Below are 20,762 nucleotides of genomic sequence, written 5' to 3' on the forward strand. Positions count from 1 at the left end.
AATTAAAACTTACGGATGGTACATAACCGATAAAACATCGATAAAAGTGTTTCGATGATACGATCGCCGGCGACGCGACGGTAAGAAGAGATTCTGAAGAAAAAGAGAGGAAAATGAATAGGAATGGCATTTGCAGGCGCGATATCATTGCTATTATTATTTCAGAGAGATTACGGCGAATACGCTTATCGATGATCACGAATTCACGAGCTGCTCGTCGTGGGCCAGCTTATCGAAAAGTAACGCGCGTTCTTCGGCTCGTCGTCGTGACTCGATTACCGCCTCCTCGGTCGCCTCTCTTTCTTCCTCTCTACCGCAGCCTTGGTCAACCCCGTAAATATCGTCCCGCGATCTTAATAAACCAGCCCCTGGTGAACGTTCCTGTTTTTATCAATTGAACGACGCGGCCGGCGATTTGTGGGAGCCGATAGGACGAACGTACGCGAGTCTCCCCACTCGTCGAGCTGGTTTTTCCGCAGTCGTACGATACCCGATAAAACGCGAATTTACGGAATCCACGTGTGAGGTTCATGGTTCTCTTTTCTACGTTACTTCGCTTAGAATTCGATGCGCAACAACTGATTACAGCGATGTGATACTTCGTCTTCGTATATAAATCCTTCTGGCATACCAATTATTTTCGAAAGGCGAAGAATTTGCTACAGTGAGGAGATGACCTGGTAAGAGAATAATTCTCGATCCAATTAAAATTCTAATATAATTCCTGAATATTAAATTTGTAACAGCCTAGAGAAACAAACCATTGAGTCTATTGACCGATTAAAAGAATTGGAAAAAATTGTATTAGAACAGTGTCGATGAAAATACGAACAGTGATTTTGGGGCAACTTGTTCACTGTGTGGAACGGATCGAAGTGAAGACGAGAAATATAACAGGGGACACGATCGATATCCAGACGTTCTGGCCCACGCGTGAAATCAATGCTTGCTGGCGTCGGTGAGGTCCGGTCACCATATTGTGGTCGGTCGAGCCTGAGTCTGACCGGCGGCAGAGAGAAGGTCGAGCGATAAAAGGGCCAGTAGGCGCGGCTGCTCGTACCGGTAGTCATCCTCCACCGGATGGGATTAGCCACTCTTCCTGTTGTTCCCCTCGTTCAGGTCTTCTCTTACTGTTCAGAGAGACAAGACACACTGCGACTGTAGCCGTGTCTTTAGACCGTGTACTCACTTGTGCAACGGCGCGCACCCACGTAAATCCACTTGAAAGGGTCATTTTTATGATCTTCCGCGCACCGAAGGACCTGGTGCACCGTCAAAATGAGAAAAGTAAAAGAAGAACGAGGAAAGGAAATATGCTTTCCTCTAGTGGACCATCTGTAACAATACTTCTGGGGCCTGAACGTGCAGTTTCGAGTACTAGTCCCTCGTAATTATCTCCGAGGTAATGTGAAAAACATGGGATACTTGAGATATGAAGGGCATCGCCGCGACGTTCGCATTTCGGAGACGAGCGAATTCGTCTCCATTGAACTCCCGACCCGAGGCTAAAATACTCGTATTTTCGGGTACATCCATAAAAATAATAATGTGAACAATAATGTCCAGTTCGTAAATTAAATATTTCGCATTTAAAAAATATAGCATACGCAGCGTTGTAGTGAATATAATTGTAGTTGAAAGTGAAATATATGTATTTCCTATCAACGTATTTACTTATTTCCATAAAGATAAATCTATAAATAATGAATCATTATGTATGTTATTGTTTAACTAGACTAAAATAATTTATAAAATTATGTTCTTCGATAAAGAAATGAAAGAAGACACTTTCCACATATATCCCCATTAGCTTATGTTGCACATGAAATCATTAAAATATGTAAAAGAAGTACTCTTCTTTGGGAATTGGGAAAAATTCGCGCGAGTATTCGCGTGTACGGCTTCGCCAGTGCGCCTGGCAAGGACGAACCGCGCATCATCTTCAGTGCGTGCCTAGTCATAAAAATCTACCTTTTTAACCGCGTCAAGTCGTTCGAACCAGGCACAGGTCTAACAAGTACGCATCTTGGCTGTGCGCAGTTACACAAATGGAGTACCCGGCCTTCTTACTTGAAACATCTAACCTTCCATTCTGAATTTTCTTAAAATATTGCCTCATTAACCGCTGGAATTGAAATGACAAATCAAACTTGTTACGAACTTTCTTGGCCAAACTGACAACTGCACTGGTCAGAAATTATTGGGAATTGAAGCTTTTTATCGACATTATGTTCTAATATACAGGTTGTTTCACCAGATATTAGCATCTTGATTTTCGTCGTTATTATTACACGTGATAAATAATGTTTATATAGAATGTCCTGCACATGAAAGAATAAGAAGAAATGTATTAATTCAAATATCTGAATCGTTGGATAAGACGAGGTGAATGTTAATTTTCCGGTAAAATCACATGATAGTAAAATGTATTATATTAATATAGGAACTAGCAGATTTTAATAAGAGAATTTTAATTAGAGTGTATGGAGGATTTTAATAGAGGTTTCGGGATATCACGATGTATGGTCGCATGGCAAAAGGCAGATTTTCCTGGCCCGCTGCCAGAGTATAATGTATTCCTTCTTTTGAAATCTGTAAAGTCCTTTTTATTATCCATATCAAGTAAACAGAGAATCTTCAAATAAAGAGTTTCAGAATGTTTCATACATTAGAAGAAAAACGACCAAGGTAGAATTGATAAGAAATGAAAAGAAATGTACATACATTATAAATACATATATTAATTTTGATAGCTTGTTATCAGTACTATTAATTAGTTAAGTTGTTTTTCGAAAGAGAATGGAGATAATCGCGACACGAAACGGAGAATTTAAATGAATGGTAGTAATGGAAACTACGGTTTGCATATAGTATAGATTCGCTAGGTCACGTTCCACAGTCGCCATGTTGACGGAATGCGGCCGAGATTTCTGCATAAATTTACGAATACCCTTGTTTTACACTATTAATCAAAGATTCTCTATTTACTTAATTATATAACGATCTATGAAGAAGGTGTAATTAAAACGTGAAGTGTGACAGAAACTTCTCAGGAGAAATAAACGGTAGGGCAATAAAAAAAGGTCACAGCGGGCGGAAGAATCGGCCGATGTAATAAAGCGAGTAACGAGGGGGTGGGGAGGAAATGAATATCCGTAGGCGTGGGAAGGAAGGAATCTCGAATCGGCGATATATTTCACTGGTTCGGGTCCGACTTTCGAGGCGAGCTGCGTCGGAACCGGTTATTTCACGCTGCCGCGCGCCACGCCGAGCCGCGGAACGCGAGCTGAAAAATTCTTGAAAGCAATGGCGCGTGTCGCGTGACGAGCCGAACAGTATACATATACTAACATTCGCAAGGACGCGCTTAATCACGGTTACGTAAAACGACGGGACGCTGCCGCTCGGTTTCTCTCTCGCCTGGAGGCGAATTTTCACGCCTCGGAGAATAATTAAACAGTGAATAATACAATTTATGAAAAATTCGTATTGGACATTACTTAACATAACACTTCGTATAAGATTTCACAAGGAGTTTGATGAGCTGACCAGAGAGTAGAAATGACAGAAATGATTGGATCTATCCCTAGTATAAAACAAGAGGACATATTTTGGAATGGATGGGAGAGATTTGTCAACTAAGAGAGGATGCATCCTCTGGAGGACAAAAAAAGAGAAAAGTGATATGTAAACCAAAAACGACTATAGACATCAAATATCATAACATCATATAGAGATAATTGTTATATTTTATCACCGAATGTAACACCTCTTTCAAGGCCGAAATGAACGATTACTACTATTACTTGTAAAACAAGAGGCTGTTTCTAAATTCTCTTGGAAAATTGAACAGGGCACAGAAAAGTATAAGATATTATTTAAAAGAAATAGTATTATGTATTAAAAACGACGTGATGCGTTGAGAATAACTCAGTAATAATTGCCAAGTCTGGAAGTCTGAAGTTTGTACAATAGTCGGTGGAAGACAGCTGAATAAATTCTGCGACGATGCAGCCAGTCGCACGCCCACTCGGCTCGACTCCGACTCTGCTGATTATCTTTTAGTAGCCGATAACAGTATCGACATGAGAACGAGCACCTACCGGGTGACCCACGCCACGATACCCTCGCGACACGCGCGAAGCGAAACGCAATAACGCTGAGACGCGAAGCGGCGATTCGAGCGAAATAATGGCTCACGTGGCCCGAGTTCCGTTCTCCGCGCGGCTTTTACGACGCTTCGGCATTCAATGATAACGTCAAGTTAGTAAAAAGTTAATACCTCCGATCGTTGTGAATAATTCCAGGAATTCGCAGTTTTCAATTCTGTTATTCATGAGTTGTTTCATATTTGACATTAATAAATGCTAGCAGATATCGGAAATTAAATTGTAAACGCTACAGAGAATTCGTGCAAAAACTGATTCAAAGTGATACCGTAAAGGTAACACTTTTAAGTTTTCATTAGGAAATTCTACTGGGCAAAATATGAGCAGCCAGGATTTGCATAAAGTTCAGGGAGTGTGTAAACTTAAATGATAAAACACTAGAAGACATGGCTACGTTGTTACTCTCTCTCGAGTATGTTAAGACACGAGATAAGCACGATCGTGGTTTAATGCTTGACACGGGAAAGCCCAACAATGCACCGAACCTTTGCAAGTCCGCAAGCTTCTTTGTGAAATTGCTGACCGATACAAGTTTTCTACATCGATTTCCATAAAATCGATTCATGCCAAAACTGCTTTTCGTCTAATTATTTGAAAAGATCGATAAATTATTTCAAAACTATTAATTACCATTTTAATCGTCAGTATCAATTGCTGTAACCATCATTTTACTTCATGCTGGTTTCAAGATTGCTTTCGAACGTTGCTTGCATTTTAGAAGACAATTTCCTTGAGGGGAAACGACGAAGCTAATGATAGTTTCCCTTGATAAATCGTGTTTCAAGCCCTTTTATATTTGTATAACAACCGAAGGGTCCCGTTTTACGGGTGTTTATTTGTCGCCATCGAGGGTTTCGCGAGGGCTTCAGGGATTTATGACACTGTGTCGCTTGAAGAGGTGCTTCTCGTTCAGTGCCAGTAACAGCCCCCGGATTCTTGCAATATTTCTTTAGCGAAATTAGCTCGGGATCTGGTACAAAGTATAATAAGCATTCTAAATGGGGTGTACTTTATTCCAATGTGATTATGATCAGTATTGTTCATTTCGTATTGATTCGATTTGAATAAGAATTGTCTTTAGTAATCAAACGTTTCTGGTTTTCAATTTTTATCTGAAATTTTTTTTCTTTATTGTTACAGCTTCCTCTGAAGTACATTCAAGTAAATCTGACGGATTTCGCCAATATGTATTTGTAAGTAAACAATTTTATAAAACACATCCATGCATGAATTCGCATGAAATATGATTAGACGTAAACGAATTGATCTACGAAGTAGAAAAGTAAGAATAAAGTAATTCTGTATTTAGAGAAGACATTATAAATGAACAATGGTCGAGATAATTTGCAAATCGATAAAAAAGGATCCTCACGTCTCGTTTTTCGTTGGCGGTCTCGGTCAAACGGGAACCAATAAACGGTGGAAACGGGGCGGGCACTTTGCACCGTTTGTACTTATTTGTCGAGGGTGTCCCGAGGGTTGCTGGCATCGCTATTCACGATCACTGCTACCGCGCTACCGTTCGAACGCTGATCGACGCTATTTCGAGTTCGGGAGGGAAAGCCAAGGCGCCTTCAACCGTGACGATCGTATCGTGTAGCCAATTTGTATCGATGCAAACGAGTTAAATCGCGTGTTCCACTTAACGTTGTACAGACGAAAAAACGTGGTTTGCAAAAAATTTTTAAATTTGGAAGAATAGTAAATTTTATAAATTCCAGTCTCATCAATATTTATTATTATTTCTACATGTTTTATGATGCGTACATGTCACACAATGCACAATTTGATCTCTTGGAGAACAAGATAATCCCTGATATGCTAAGTGTAATATGTATAGAAATTTACAACACGAGATTACATCAAATATGAATGAGCCAAATCCATAGACTTATGCTACCTTTCTATTTATTTATCTATTTTATAGAGATGTAATATCTCTATAAATCTATGATCAAATAAAATATAACAAAACAATTGTTTTACCAATGCTGCGTGAGGTTCGCCACAGTCACGTTCATTGGAAATGGAAACTGTTCGAAAATTTAAAACAGTAGAGCGGATCGTAGCGCAGCGGGTCTCGAGCACCTATAAATTCACGAATCATGGGAAACGGCCAATTCTCAGCATCCGGTGACTTCCAATTACGTCGCATTGTGTCCGGGAATCCTCTCCGTTCCCTCTTCTGTACGTCAAAGAAGAGGAAGAACGTATATAAAAAAAACTCGGAGAGTAGAGAGAAAGGAGAGAGAGAAAAAAAAAGTAAATTCGATCGTACGCGCGGTCCGTATTAGAAAGACTGACAATGAGGGGGGCCAGACTACTACAGATTACGTATGTGTGTCTGTAGACGTACATGCGTGTGACTGGAAGTGGGCTAGCTTTTGATGCAACGCTAAATAAGGGTTCGACACACCTTGTGACACATGTCACTCACCCAGGAATCTGCGAATCATCCCGGGACGGGTTTAAAGACAATCGTTCCTCACGTGTTCTCACGCGGAAAAAAGCATAGATACCCGTTTCCTTTAAATTGTCACGCACACCGATCATAAAACAATTTTTGTAAAGAAGCGACTCATAGCTCATCGTATTTATGATGATTTTTAACACTAAACCTACCGGCACTTTTCTCCTTCCGGTCAAAATGACCGCTCCTTGAACAACGTATTATTTTTACAATTAAACGTAGATAATAGTCAATTTGTTTACTAAGTGAATTTATAAATAAAGAGCTTCTATAAAATAACGATACAATTTTTCTACAAAGTTGGAAATCGATCACTCTGACTTGTACACCAATTTGACAAGAGATGCTACTATTACTTCTAATAATTTCCCTGTACTCTTTTTGTTTGCTGTAGAAGAATGCTTGTGTCGATTTAGGTAAACAAGGAAATTCGAAACTCGGTTTAACCGAAGAGTATATACGGAAGACGAAGCAGAAGAAATTTCGCGCGCCCTTCGTGTGCGGCGAGGTCCGTCCGCTCGTTTCTTTCTCCTCCGTGTTTTCCTCTTTGCTCGTTTTCTCGCCGCGTCGTCGTCCTTTCTCTTCTTCCTCCCACCCTCCTTCTCACTCTATCTCTCTCTCTCTCTCTCTCTCTCTCTCTTTCTCACCGCGCAGGCCAGAAGATCTCACGAGATTTATTAACACGCGGCGCGCCTCGCGGCGTGTACGCCGCGCGCGTTGCGAATTACGAACGGCAGAGGAGAGGAGCTTAGCCAGTCGCGTGAACGCGCATCGGAAGACCGTTTCCTCGCGCACTTATGTATAGGTACTTGCTCCTCGCCTGTTTATTTGCACACAATGCGACTTATGAAAAATATCTGTATTAAATAACCACGGTTTTCGACGTAGCCGTCTCATTGTTCCCCGGCGGGACGGAGTTAAATCAGCTGGCACCGGCCCGGCGAGTTTCGTCCTCCTCTTGATCACCATCGACGAACGGATTCGGCTTGTACCGTCTCGCTTGCGACTGTTAGGATCGCGGCGGTGGATAAAAGGGATGGAGAATAATTAATGACCGTTTAATACTAGAAGAGTGTATGCTGCTCCGAGAGAATGACAGAATAGTCAATTTGCAACGAGAGATGAACAGAATGGTCGCAGTTGAATAGTTCGAACGCGAATTGTCAATTCTATAAAATAGGATTTGGTACGGTTCTGTCCTAAATAAAATCAACAGTTTGAAATGCAATAAGAGATCCTATAGCGGCCCATGTGGCAAAAGAGAAATTGCGATTCCTGAATAATCCACGGTGTCCTAATAGACAATCGGTTCCCGGCATCCCCCAGAGAAAAATCCCCTAACCGTAACCAGGACATTGGCGTGCAATTAGAAATTCCCACAGTGAACAGGGGGAAGCTTCCCCATCTAATCCGTCCGTCCTTCTCTCGTTCCCGTCGATCCTTTTTCGGTTTTCGCTGAATCGCGCGGTCCCTCTCCTTTCATCGCGATTGATGTGCCTCTCGGGCGTGGAGAGGAGCGGCGTGAAGGAGAGGAGAGCGTACAAAAGAGGATCGACGTTAACGCGACGAGAGTGAGAGGCGAAAACGTGTCGGGTGTGTATTTAGCGCGGTGAAACCTCGAACACCGTTAACGCGCTCGTCGTTGCTCGGCCTGGCGAACGCGGGTTCCGTTATGACTCCTTTTGTCACGGGCATGCTCGTTTTTCTGACCGATAAACGTCGGATCGTAAACTCGTTACACGGATTGATCGGTTTAATCCTGGCGCCATTCCTGGCTCACTTTCCAAGCCTGTACAGGAATTAGATTAGCTCTTAGGAAAAGTGAGCATTGCTCTTTTCAACACCAAAATATCGACACTTCACTTCTACTGACACCTGAAGAGCGTCGATCACTTTACTTTGTTTCGATGCTTCACGATTCTATACTTATTCTAATGTAAGTTCTTACCTTTCACTTTTGAGTCTCTCGCAATAAATAATCGTGCCAGTTACAGTAAAGTTCAGGAAAAGCTTCAAAACTGTGAAATTGAGCTGCGGAGAAGGGATCTGGTGAAAAACCGTAAGAAATGGGACAACCCTTAACGTCGAGAAAAATCGCGGGTTATTTGCGACAAAACCAAAAAGGCGAGGGCATCTTTTAACGTAATAATGAAAGGGTACACGGTGGGACCGACAAAGGAGAGTCGGTCGCCGTCAATAAAACTCCTTTAGTTAGTTGAGCGGCGGAGGCCGCTTTAATTAAGCGCATTCGTTTTAATTCAACTTAAAAGCGGCTGTTTAATTTGATTTTTCTGCGTCACGACAGAATCCCGGCCTCTCTTTTGCCGCTTGACCTTCATTTATTCAATAAATTTCACTGCTCGGTCCCGTTCCCATCCCTGGAAATAAAAAGAACAGACAGGACTATATACCCATGAATGATAGAATGGAAAGGTAGAAATTATCCTGATCCGAATTTTATTGCAGCCTAAATGATTTTATGGCATCGAGGACTTTTGAGGATATTTTAAATGAGTAATATTGAAGTTTCAAAGTGAGTAATATTTAAGTTTCAAAGATTATACATAAAGGAATTGTGTCTAGTCCATTTTGACGTTTTAACATTTTGGCATGATTTCAAGTTTCTCGTAGAAGCTAAATTTTGATGTTTTTATCTGAAAATCGGGAATTCCTTGCCGTCGTTGATAGTGCAACGGAGTAATGGAGCCGGGGATATTCGCAAATATTTGCCGCGGCGCGGACGGCCGCTCGTAAATCCAGAATTAACACGGGAAAGTGGAACGCGGCTGGAAGAAGAAAGAGGAGAAGAAGAGGAAGAAGGGAAAAAAGTGGAGTAGACCCGTAGTAGGTAGAAGATAGAATAAAACATTCACCTTCCGGGGAAGTAGACGCAAAAACAACTGCCCAATGCTCTGATAGAATGCTGCCACTTGGGGGAAGAGAAAGACAGATTCCTTGAAGAAATTGTTTCTACACGATTTTTATTTGATGGTCACGACAAAAGTATGCAACAAGTTTCGGCCTCCTTACATCTTTCATATATTTTATTAGGAAACACAGAACCTTTATGGCGTACCACTTCCTCAACTGTACAGTCTTATTCAACAGTCGTATTAACCATAAAGAGTTAATTGCGACAAAATCGTGATACAGAACACAAAAGAGTGGAACAAGACTATTAAATTGGCGGAAGGATAAAAGACTTACAAAGAACTAAAATACGTAGTAGAAGGCAAAAGACTTGAAGGGATGGTTGCAAAAAAAATGTAAAAAGAGTGGAAGGATGAAAAAACTAGAAACAAAGTGCGGGAACCAAAGGGAAGGTGAGTCTCTGGAGAAAGCAGGAGAAAGAGTGGAAGTTGACAGGGAGGGGAGCGGAAAGGAAGGGGTGAGAGAGGGACAGAGAAAAGCGTACGAGAGAAATTACGCTCTCTCCCACTTTAATACGTGGTTCTTATGAATCGAGGGGAGGGCGTAACCCAGATTACTGCTCACCGGACTATAATATTACGCGGACAGATCGGCCTGCGCGTATACCGGGTGATCCTTGAGAAATGATTTCTAACACTCATTCCTCGCGATCCTCTAATCTTCGATCCATTTCACAGTCAGGGGCCAGTCCATCTGGAAGAAGATTTGAGGACAACAGCTGTGAATACCAATTTGCTGGACAATCAAATCATTGTAGTATACATATTATCAGAAATTACTTTGCAATGTATAAATGAAAGACCTTCTTCAATTTACAAATTCATTTACAAGAAGGTTTACATTTGCGTACAGAATGCACTTCGTACCGTGCGTCCCTTCTTTATTCCTAAATTCTGGTTACGTACGTAGAACACTGTCTGAAACTACGACGCATCCGACTGCATACTGTCAAACAGGTTTTCCTGACGAACACCAGGATATCCTGTAGGCACACCCGATATAGCTATTCCCGAAGGATACGCTCCGAAACGAGACGTAGTGTCCCCCTCGTCTCTCTCATGCCCTCTCTTTCTCTCTCTCTCTGTCTCTCTCTGCCAACCTCCCACTCTGTTTCTGTTTCCTCGTCCGTGTTGAACGCGGCAATAGTCGGTCGGGTTCAGGTAGTAGTGTCAGAATTCTGGTGCAATACGAAGGGGTGGGAACCCTTGGCAATCCGAATTCCCAACCCCGGCGCGACCTTGCGCCTGCACATGCCTGCACACACCAGTGTGAATCCTGCTTCTGTCTATTCTCCCCTTCTCAGTCGCGCACCTCGGCTCTCGTTGCGTCGAGAGTGCACGCATGTACTTATGTATACTATAATTTGCTCATGAACGAACCGCGTATTCCTGCACGTTCATAAGTAATGTAGCCTGTACTTACATATGTAGGTTACAAAAAAGTAATAAACAAAATGCCATAACAAGCCGAAATGCATACTGACGTAATTGATAAATACAGAGTACGATATTTCGGAAATACTTGACACAATTCATTATCGACTTTATAGTTGAATATAAAATTTCTCACAAGCAAATTATTAAAACTGTAACTTTAGGTAGAAATGAAAAAAAAAAAACTTTAATGAAGCGAGCAATAACAAATGCGCGCATACTTTCGAACAATGGTGTGCGTACGCATTGTGTGTACGTGCACTGAGTTGCGTGAGCCGCGTCGAACTCGAGGGTACGCGTGTGGAGGCGCGTGCACGAGCATCCGTGTGAGGCACGTATGCACCGCTAAGTATGCACCGCCGCTACATTGGGCATTCCGGCGTGCACTTATGCGCACGTTCGTGCCGGATACACTCGTCTGGCAAACGACTGGAACTTCCCAGCCTGTGTGTATTATGCTACGGGAGATTTGCTCCCAGATCTGCTTACCTTACCTATTCATACATATACCCATTACATTTATGTAATTAGACGATTGATCGTAATACGCCTTCTTAATTTCTTTCTGCAATTATTATGATGGTTACTACAGTTCCGTTGGTGTTAATAAAAAACGACTGAAACTACATTTTCGAACATATAACATTGACACTTATTTTATAAATATAATTGTATGTTCATTTTTGAACATCGTATTGAATCGAATTTAACCGGATCGATTTACGATCGTCGCGGCACACCTGACCGGCATAGAACGGAGCCGCGCCGATCGAAACGCGCTCCGCTCTCGTATTATTCGTCGCGGACACGCATACACGTATGTGTCGCTACATAGTGGTAACGTACACGTACACACGGGTGCAAGTTAGGTCGCACGGCTGACCTAGATCGCGCGGAGCGTCGTCGTCGTCGCGCGGAGCGAAACGCGATTGAAAAGAGCCGCTCTAGATTTCGCCGAGGCGCGTTTATCATTCGGCCGCGTGTCATCGCCGTATCGCGTGGAAAATCGTCACGCGAGCCGCGAGCCGGGCGATCCTGATCTAAATGGATCGAGAAAATCGCCTGGGCGTCGCTGAGGAAAAAATTCTATGCGTCAATTAGCGCTAATGGCGTGTGGAAAGAAAAATTGTATTAATTAAAATTAAGCCTTCAAATGGAAAATCATTTCTGCTATGCTGGATAAAATATCTGATGAAGGATTCGACTAAAATTAATCCCGATTAATTTTATTAGCTAATATAGTGTGTGTGAAATGATTAGAGGTGTGCTAGAGGAAAAAAGTAAATAGAAAAATAATTCAGAGGTACTCTTCCCTCGACAGATTTCCATGCATTTCGACGAAAATTTTCCTGTCACCAAATAGGAGACGCGTTCTGTCGGGGGACAAGCGTCGGTCAACCAGCGATGGTCGATTAAAAAATATCGAGAGACAGATAAAAAACGAAAAGGAAGAAATATACGCGGAGAGTTAGAGTGAGAGAAGAGGAGAGATTGAACGAGGTCGAAGTCGAAGGGAAGACAAGATTGATTACCGCAGCCGGAACGTATGGGGAGGGTCCGGGACAAAGCAGAGACAAAACAGATCGAAACACCATCCACGCTCGGGGCGGGTTTCTATTTGAGCACCCTCCGCCATGCTCGAGTGGCTTACTAATTCGATTAAACGTCGGCTCCCGACCTTCCGTACCTTCGACACGTGACAGTCTAATTAGCGTGCGATTATTTCTGTAATACGGAGGACCTGCGACGCAAGATAATGTTTGCCGGTGTATCGTTGCACGCGCACGCGGCGTTTCCGTCCCTATCTGCGGGACTCACAGAGGAAATCATAGTGGCATTAAATCTGTAATTAAATTAATATTTCCGTTTTCTCCCTCAGTCACACAATTCGTTTTTTCCATCGGCTTTTTATTTTTTAATTCAATCAAATGAGCTTGAAATTAAAATAACGGCGGTGTGTAAAAACTGAAACGAAAGTGAGGTGAAGCGATTAATTTATATAGTTGTAACGAACGTAGAGAACGCGCGCGTCCAGGCTGGATGGAAGCTGGGAACAATCAACCGCGGAAAAGTTTTCGCGCACGGTGCATCCATGCGTCATGTGCATTGCACCAAGGCCGGTGCATGACGCACTGACGCATTATAACCACTTTACCAGTTAACCCTGTATATAACCCGGTATAACTCCCAGGTAACGTTTCACGCGTCCTCCCCTCTCGCTCTGTCCCACTTGCAAACTCCCCGAATCATTTCATAAATTTGAGCACCACAAAATACGTCAATTCTCTTTTGACGTTTTATAATCAAAATCCAATACTGTACACCGGCTCTACGTACAAATCCATCATAATATTTCATAAAAATACGTGTCATGTCAATAAAATGCGATGCTTTATTAAAAAAAAAAGTATACCACGATGGACAAAAAATGAATGCTCAATTAATTAATTGTAAAAATATATACCCTGACAGATAAACTCCAAATACAGCCTCACGTTTGTTTTCATTATAAATGTACAGCTTGATATTGATCAATGACTTTTCCAATGGAATGTTAATAATTTGCCACACGTGTCTTGCCATCATCGGCGCTTGCAAATGCCGCATGCAAATAAGGATAACGCGGTTAATCGCGAGACGCGGTACGCGTTCGGATCGGTGCGCGTCGAGCGATTCGTTGCGCAACGAAACAGACGTCCCTCTGTTCTTCCACTGAGCACTGTTTTCCTGGCGCGTGTGCCGTATAGCCGTTGCCCTCCCATGCGTGTTCCTCTCTTTGCGGCTCCCTTTGTTTGGATGGGAAAATTGGGAATTTTTACTTTAAACAGAGATAGCTGCTGCCGTACAGAAGTTTGCAGCTGACAGTTTTTCGTTTTTTATTGACGAACATGCAACCGTTACAATTGAGGAATTTTTTAATTTTCCCTGTTGTACTTGATACGTACAACGTATCTTTTTGACGAACGTCCATAAAAACGGAGGAAACAGTACATATTCCGTACCTGTATAGAATAGAATTTTTTTAGACCGAGGTTTCAATCATTCTTGAATGGAACAGTTGTGTTCGCTTGACAGATACCTAATTGAAAATTCTCGTTTGATAAATACGAGAAAAATATCGCATGAAGAGTTTCGCAAACAAAGCTGATTGAACGAGATAAAATGAAATCTATTAAAAACGTGGAATTGGAAATGTGCACAAAAGAGCGAGCTTTCATCTTTCTCAATTTTCCATGCAATTGTTTCAATTGTTTTTCAATTCTGGGCATAAGAGTCTATAACTATTCTTTGAAGGATGATCGAAAATAATTATATACGTGATTAAAATATAAAGCGTATTGCCTCCTTAAGAAGCGTTTTGATACGCTATAAAGTATGAATTTCAAGAATCGGTATAATGAAACGCAACATTCCTTAAAAGCAGCTTAACTACCTGACGGTGTAAATGAGTTCGATGTCGAGTTTTGCATAAGAGAAGATCCGAACATCTGTCGCAGGAACGAGCAGCGTAAACGCAGCAACGCACACAGCCGGGGCCACGTTTATGAGTTGGCCACGCACAAATGGCCGCTGCTACTGTCCAGGCCGGTGCAAGCACTCCATTTTGCCCGGGAATAATTATTTACCCGGCGGTGTTCATTTGTTTGTCGCATGCGACCACGTTAAATTTACACTATCGTTTATTCGGTCGCCACCTTGCAGGACGTGACCATAAAACCGTGTGTACAAACGCGGAGAAACCAAAACCTTCTTTAAGAAGGTCCTTCTTTTAAAATTGGTCTTCAGGATTAAGGGTAGTCTCGAGAACCGCAAACAATTTTTCAAAGCCACTTAAAAAGAAATCCTGAAATCTCGTCCCCGACTTCGGTGTTAATCTCGTTTTGCTAACAATCACGCGCAATACACGACAGCGGTGCGAAGAAATCCGCCACGAACCCTCTATCGGCCTTCTATCTGTTTAACATCAGCCCCTTATCCCATCGAGATAATCCAGATCGGGATCGGAACATGTTCCCGGTACCCGGAGAGGAACTGGATGCCTGGAATTTAATGGACGGCCCGAACGCCGCCAATTACAGAGGCTACCATTGCACGACCACCTATATAATAGAGATCAAGACTGGATCACTATAATTAACGGGTGATAGTGGCAACCGACCGGTATATCTGTGTGCCAACTTTTAATTCCGTTCTCAGTAAAAATTAATATATTCCCCTATTTACCGAAAACTACGTTTTCATTCATAACGCTTATATTTTTGCTATGAATAACAAATTTTAAATACTCGTAAATATAGAATTATTAATATAAGTAAATATAGAAATTGGCTGTCAAATTATAATGTTCTAAATTAGGATCTGTCTAATTTCGAATAATCAACTTCTGAGAGATTTATATTTTGACAAGAGGCAGGTAATAGAGCAGTTCTAAATTGCAAAATTCTTTATAGTCTTTTACCGAAGTTTAAGCTGATCGCAGTAATCGGCGTTGAAAAACGATTGGCTTGTATTTCATTCAATGATGGATCCACTCTTGGGACGAACAAATCGCCAGACAGGCTCCATAAACTTCGATCGGAATCGGACTCGGGGTACCTCTTTGAAGGCAAATGCCTCTTGGATGCTGTAGATACACGATCGCGTTTCCCCCGTTAGGAGCTTAAAAAGCTCGGCCTGGCCGCGCCACAAAGAGGATAAATGCAACTGACAGGCAAAACGAAGCTCAAATGGAGAGAAAGAGGGAGGGAGAGAGAAAGACGAAGAAAGAAGAAGAGGAAGAGGGTGGCATTCAGAAGCGTGGTGGTAAATAGGTTAAACGGTGGGTCGAGAGGGCAGCCAATTTAAATCACCGCCAATTCTCGTGCAGTCGGATTCGATCCGACTATGAGGATCGCTTTGAATCCTCCGCTTCCGCTTTCTCCCGGCTTCTGGTCTCGCGGGCGAATCTTATGCATGATCCTCGCGAGTTCATTCTTTCACAGAAACGGCGAATGCAGTTGTTTCATAATTTAAATGACGGTGTCATTGATCAACGATTTTAACATTGTTTTAATTGTTATAATTACTTTATTACAAGAATATTCAAATTATACGTAAAACAGATCTTTTGTATGTGGATTACAATTTATACTGACCAAAGCTTTTACAATCATTTATGCGATTTGGCAATACTTTTTAAAAACTCTTGGCACAATTCCTTACTAATCATTAACGCATAATATACATATGTATAAACTAAAACTTCTTATGACAATCTACATTTCTGATTGTCAGTTTCAATTATTTTGAATCACAAAAGAACTGCTACCTTCGAAAATGCCAACTCGACTTCTCGATATCGACACTGAAAAAGCGAGAAAGAACGAACGAGGGGAGGAGGGCTGGAGAGAAGAAGGGGTTGGACGGTGAATACCGACGACGAGGAAGAGGATGAAGAGGCTGAGGCCTGCGAGATCTCTCTTTGGCACCGAGCCAGCCACCGTCGCCGTGTACTTTCCTCGTGCACGCCTAATAAAGATCGTCCTACCCGCTTGAAAAATCGCTATCTCGGCTCGGGATTTCTGGACCAGACCGCGCCACGGCGCTAAATAGTCGAGAACCTGTTCTCGCTGATACCACCCACAATTTTCATCAAGAATTAGAAAACACATAGAGCAATACGAATGTTGCGAGTACAAACACTTTTTAGAAAGAATCCGACTATGATTAAATATTACATATGTATGGAATAAATGATCGAATCAAACCTTAAGGGAAATATAATTCACAGTCGAGAAATAATGAAACAGATTGTCCTGCGTGGCACACCGTGCGTCGCTTTGTTCAGGACGAAATTTTCAATGCCAGGCAATCAATGCACCGCAACGAAAATTCCAATCACCGCTACAGCGGTGTATTTCCAATTTCTCCGCAAACATATCGAACGGACCGCAAAATCGGGTCATCGAACGCTGCGGGACGATCCGCGAAGTCAACGCAGCGTCGCGTCATCCCCTGTCCGCTTGTAAGAGACATTTAAAACAGCTCACGGTTTAGAAGAGCAGAGTTTGCCGGAGATAGAGCTAAAAAACGTACGTAACGACTGGATAATTGTGTCCTCAATAATCGTCATTCCTAGCTATCATCGATCTGCGTGAATCGAGGTTGGAAAATGCTTTTAAATGGAACTGTGTTCATCACGATGATTATATGCTACGGGTTATCGGTTGCTATTATTACACCGTTTCACAATGTATTATACAGGTTATCATCTTCTTGCTTCAGTCATTTTTCGCTTGATATTTTCTGCGATATAAGCGCTGGTTCCATGAGCAGACAATTTTATTTTAAACTATTTTTGGCATCAAGTCCTGATTTAGCAAAATCTGTAGAAGAATTATGTTTCGAGAAAATCAGAAATTTATAACAGTCGAGATGTCGTGAGACGTTTCGATTAAATTGTTAAAGTGAAATTTGGTATTCTGAGGAATCTATACGAGTTTCGTCTGCATTGCAGCTACTAGTTTCATCGGGGATCTGATGACGCACTGACACCAGATGTGATACTAACCTTAACTCAGATTTCCTCCACGAGAAACAATACCTGCAATGTTGCAATGTATAAGTACACGTATTTTAAAAGTCTTTTTCATTCGTACTTGAGAACTCCATTGACAAGACTAGATATTCGTTGTTCCAAGCTGCAGAATAATAAAATCATCATTTCAGATTTTTAAAGCCAATAGCAATTTCGATTTAATCATAATCGACGTAACATAAGCAACATATTGTATAATAATTTTGTACATCCAGTCTCTGACATTAGAAAATAGGAATAGAAAAAATTGAATAGCGTGATTGAAGTACAAACAGTGAAGTCCGGTTAAGGGTTAAAGCACCGTATTTTCGGTCTGCGGCTTATTCTGTGGTAATGGGTGTAGTATTAGCGCAGAGTAAGCACACGGCCGCGGAACGTGTTAAATGGGTCGCCCGCGTTCACTGCAACACGAGGATCGCGTCGCATGCGCAGATTCGCGTGCCGTTGCCGCGAGAACGCGCGGCCAACAATCTGCTTCACGGACATCCGCATAACCGACTCGTTATCGCGATAAAAGTGCTTGTAATGCCGGTGTTTAGCCTTCTGCATGGTACCCCGGCGAGTCTCCAACCGGTGTAAATGAGCGACGCGACGCGTCGATTGCTCATTCGATTCAAGTAACACGTAGATACGCATACATACGATCCCGTGATCGATGGAATCGGAGATTGCAATTTAAATTTTTAGATTAGATTAGTTCCACGACAATTTTCTCTTCGTTTTACTGCCACCACTGCGGTGCACGACGAGATTTGCATAATAATGACTCAATTAGCGCGTCGAATCGTATGTCATAAGAGGGATAGCGTGAGAGAGAACGATGGGACCGGTCCGGAAACGTCGGATTCGTTTTTATTTCCGGCCTGCTACAAAGTTGTATAGCCGTAATCAACAGGTGACCAGTTGAATATCGGACCGACACGAACTTTCGTCGAATCGCGTAGAAACAATTACACAAGAATATAAAATGTCCGATTTATTAATCGACGTCCATGAATAATGAACCTCCGTTCACGTTATTTCAAAGAATTTTTATATCCATAAAAACAATTAATGAATCGCTGTTAATATTGATGTCATCAAAATATTTCAGCATTTAAAACGGTATATTATATCTTTAAATACTTGCATGTTGCATTACTTACACATTGTATAAAGAATTTCGCTTACGCAGTCGACTACGAAAAGAGCTATAAAAATATTTCATACTGTCGCGAAGGCTGTGTTTAGGTTTACAGCTTTCACAGTGGAATGCAGACCGATTGTTACCAGTAATTACCAGCAGTTAGGAGCAGTAGCGAGTAATCAGTAGCAGCCTTTAAATGGCTACAACCGTGTGTATCCCCGTAGCTCCATTTACGCCAACGATCGATATCGAAAGGTTCGTCCCTGTACAACGTTCTAGCCGTTCATCATTCTTTATGTAATAGTCGTGCAAATAGTACTTTGTACTTTTAATTGCCTATTGTTTAAATATTTCAATCATTCAGCAATCCAATTAGCTTCCCTCTTTTCTTGTTAATTATAATTGTCAATCCATTAAGACCCGAAGTCACCGAAACTTCTAAAATCCACCGCGACGATCATTAATCGTATCGACCGATATTTTTTCACGAAACATTTTACACGGTATTGACCAAAGACATCTGTCAGCGCGATAAACCGCTGAGGATACACGGGGATACAGAAAGGCGAGCATCGAGAATCGGTTCGTTACGTCGACGTATTCCGGTCGATCGACTTCCCTACGTCGCGTCGCATCGGGACGGAACGGCCGCGGCCGGGCAACAGAAATTCCGAGGGTCCCGGAGTCGTCGACGAGATAAATCACCAGCCTCTCTTGGCTGCCTCCCTTTTTAGCTCTCTTTTAGCCGCGGTTTCTGTCCACGTGTCCGCGCGCGTGTACTCACGCTACGAACCAACGGAATCGCGAAACGTCTACCTATATAAGTACGTACTGTACTCCCAACGTTGATTTATCGTGAAATACATCCGTGTCCTCTAGAATATAAACGAAGAGTAGAGGCATGTTTCTCAGTTTTACCATTCTGACGGCGACAATCATTTTATCTGGCTTTTTATACGATTTTAAGATTCAGTTAAATAAAGATGATCACAGTCAAAAGGTATATCCTCATAAATCGTATTAAATTACAATATAAATTGTATAATGAATACAATATGGATATAATACAATTCTTACTTAGAATTTGTGAGAAAGTGAATAAACAGAAATTATACAAATAGCACATGCATTAATATACATGCGTCAACTCGTAAAGGGAACGGGGTTAGAGAACTGCGGTTGAAATGGCGAGTATTATTTCGATTAACCCCTTTCACATTTATCTTCATCCACCGGAGTAGTACATACGTATTCAGCAATTCGATATGATTACGTAACCGCAACGCGGATCGGACATTCCTTCGCGTGATTCGCGTTCTAATTAATCTAGATTCACCGTACCCCTAATTAGATTCGCGAGCAATTCATTACTTAATGTACACATCCAAAGTCTATTGTATCCTAGAATTCGTAAGATTTGGTTGATTAAACTTCACATATTCTACTTAAAATAAATCAACAAACGAAATTACAGACCTTTTATAGTAATAATGACGCAAGACTATTATCGCATAAGGAGTGTATTTATTATTGAGTGAACTCAAGAAGGTTAAGTGATATCGGGGTACCTAATTGTTCAAAATACTCTTGCACTCTAACGCTATGATAAGTGAAGAAATAAAAAGATAGAGAAAGCGCAGAGTACAACTCAAGCGCGAAACGAAGGTGGCGGATAAGAGTGAAAGACGATGTTGTAGAAGAGAAAAGATGGGAACGGAGGTCTGAACGTTTCATGGGTGTGCGGTGAGATCGTGGAGGAGGCACGATGAGCGCGTGAGGGATCGTTCTGGCCCAGGAGGGGCCTGTCAGAAGGGACAGGGGATCGTTTATCGGGTCCTAGGATCGCGAGACTCGCACGTACATCGACCACAACCACTGGGGAACGAGAAGAAGGAGCGGAATTTTTGAGGGAGCATTAGAATCCCTATCGGTCCTTTTCGAACGCGATTCTGTTAGGGTGACGGAAGATGTAACTGACCGGTCTATCAATTTATACTTTAAGTAATATCCTTTTCCTATAAATATCATTTGTTATCTTGTTTCCGAAATCGTGACT

The 20,762-nt window shown here is 41.9% G+C and overlaps 2 long non-coding RNA genes across 3 annotated transcripts in view; one reads left to right on the forward strand and one right to left on the reverse strand.

Moving 5' to 3' along the window:
* The window catches only part of LOC113464528 (uncharacterized), a 138,453-nt gene that overhangs the window by 92,860 nt on the left and 24,831 nt on the right, over positions 1–20,762 (forward strand). The window contains exon 5 of the long non-coding RNA XR_003389379.1: positions 5,310–5,362. This is a non-coding gene — a long non-coding RNA (uncharacterized LOC113464528). The remainder of the gene's footprint in view (positions 1–5,309; positions 5,363–20,762) is intronic.
* Positions 5,579–20,762, reverse strand: part of LOC108626359 (uncharacterized) — a 63,204-nt gene continuing 48,020 nt past the window's right edge. For both annotated transcript variants that reach the window (XR_003389378.1, XR_001916688.2), the window contains exons 3-4: positions 10,135–10,263; positions 5,579–9,017 (exon numbers count right to left, since the gene is read on the reverse strand). This is a non-coding gene — a long non-coding RNA (uncharacterized LOC108626359). The remainder of the gene's footprint in view (positions 9,018–10,134; positions 10,264–20,762) is intronic.

This window comes from Ceratina calcarata, unplaced genomic scaffold (genome assembly GCF_001652005.2).
Source record: "Ceratina calcarata isolate Rehan_Ccalc_2016 unplaced genomic scaffold, ASM165200v1 scaffold397.2, whole genome shotgun sequence".
Classification (NCBI taxonomy): domain Eukaryota; kingdom Metazoa; phylum Arthropoda; class Insecta; order Hymenoptera; family Apidae; genus Ceratina; species Ceratina calcarata.